Source organism: Elephantulus edwardii, unplaced genomic scaffold, assembly GCF_000299155.1.
Source record: "Elephantulus edwardii isolate Elephantulus edwardi_28Jun2011 unplaced genomic scaffold, EleEdw1.0 scaffold00603, whole genome shotgun sequence".
NCBI classification, from domain to species: Eukaryota; Metazoa; Chordata; class Mammalia; order Macroscelidea; family Macroscelididae; genus Elephantulus; species Elephantulus edwardii.
Genome location: NW_006400353.1, coordinates 162,512 through 164,056, shown reverse-complemented (window position 1 = coordinate 164,056; position 1,545 = coordinate 162,512). Strand labels below are relative to the sequence as shown.

The window sequence follows — 1,545 nt, the reverse complement described above, 5'->3', positions numbered from 1 at the left end:
AGTGTGTAAGAAAATGAACCATCTTTGAATCCATCATCCCCTCGGTGACTTCTCCCATCTCTGACAAGATGGCCATGGAGTCAGGTAGCCCATACTTTGCCCCAGACTTAGGTTTATCACTGCAAAACTCACTCACATCTTGCATCTCTTTCTGCAGTCGCACCAAGGCCTTCCGTGTGCCAACAGCAGACACATAGGTATCCATGTCTTCATCATTCATGGTTACCTTTATTTGCACTTGATCACTAACAGGCCTCATCATTCTGGCCAGGACATTCAGCAAGTCTTGTCTCTTCAGGAACCTCAGCTGGATCAGCATGCCTTCACAGCACACTCGGCCAGAACACCGCAGGTTGTAGATGTGCTCATTCTCCTGGTTCAGCTTTCCTGTGCTTGTGGGTTCTTTGTTAGTTCCATCATCTCCTACTAGAGTAAAGTTGTTCTCCAACAGCTCTCTGTGAGTGTTAAACCAGGCCTGGGCAAGACGACTACTTTTGTTCTTCCCAATGATATAATTCATGATATAGGCAAGAAAGGCCAGTCACCATCAAAATTTCTAGATAATAACTCTCCCAGCTGTTCTGGAGGTGTGCAGGCACATCGACAATTGTTATTGGGTCTTTATTTTTGCTGGAAGTGATATCTGGTTTGTCTTCATAGCCTTCAAATTCTTCATCGTCATATGGCTCATTCTCAGTGTCCCCCTCCTGGGTGTCTGTATCTTCAAAATCTTCTTCCTGGTTTTCATCCTGCCCTTCCATTTCCACAGTGGTCTCCTCCTCATCATCCTCAGTGGTTATCACCCGCTGAGGAGACTGAGTAGCAGAATCTTCCATGACATCCTCAAATTCGGCAGTCATTATCATCATACTCCACTAAGTCGTCTTCATCCTCAAAGTCATCAAACTTTGCTTCAGAGAAGCTCCCCAACACCAAAAGGACAACACAGACAGTGTAGAGGCCTTTCATTGTACCAAGTCGCTCAGTCACGCCGAGAAACTCTTCACGTAGACTCCTCTCCACTACGTCAAGTGCGTATACGTTAGCCGATTGTTAAAGTCACTTTATCAGTCCACCACCCTGAGGGTTTTCCTCTCTTTTGCTGACCCATCACACTTCCAACATGAGGACCTTTTCCAGAGACTGGCCCCTCCTAACAATATGTCCAAAGTCTTCTCAGGTCTTGACCACTGTTATTAAGGAGGAAGAATACAATCCTAACTTGAATGTTTCCTGATTTTAAACCACACAATGCCCTCTTGTTCTAGTCACATAACATTATCTTGTTGTATGTTTAGGCTTTGTATAAGCACAATTAAGTGTTCTGAAATTCCCATTCTTCTTAGTGTTAGCAGTAAGTGGTTATGACCCATATAGCCAAGCACTTTTGCATAGTCAAAAAAGTACAAGTAAACATCCTTCTGGTATTGTCAGCTTTCAGCCAAGTTTTATCAGACAATCATCAGCCAATGATATGCCTAGTACCAAAGCCTCTTCTGAGTCCATCTTGAACTTCTGAAAATTCTGTCCCTGTACTGTTCTAGT

The 1,545-nt window shown here is 43.9% G+C and overlaps 1 pseudogene across 1 annotated transcript; it reads right to left on the bottom strand.

Moving 5' to 3' along the window:
* Window positions 1-4: 4 nt before the first annotated feature.
* Window positions 5-969, bottom strand: LOC102849100 (annotated as a pseudogene). Its single transcript, XR_439052.1, has one exon. The product of XR_439052.1 is annotated as a coiled-coil domain containing 47 pseudogene (transcript).
* Window positions 970-1,545: the final 576 nt, after the last annotated feature.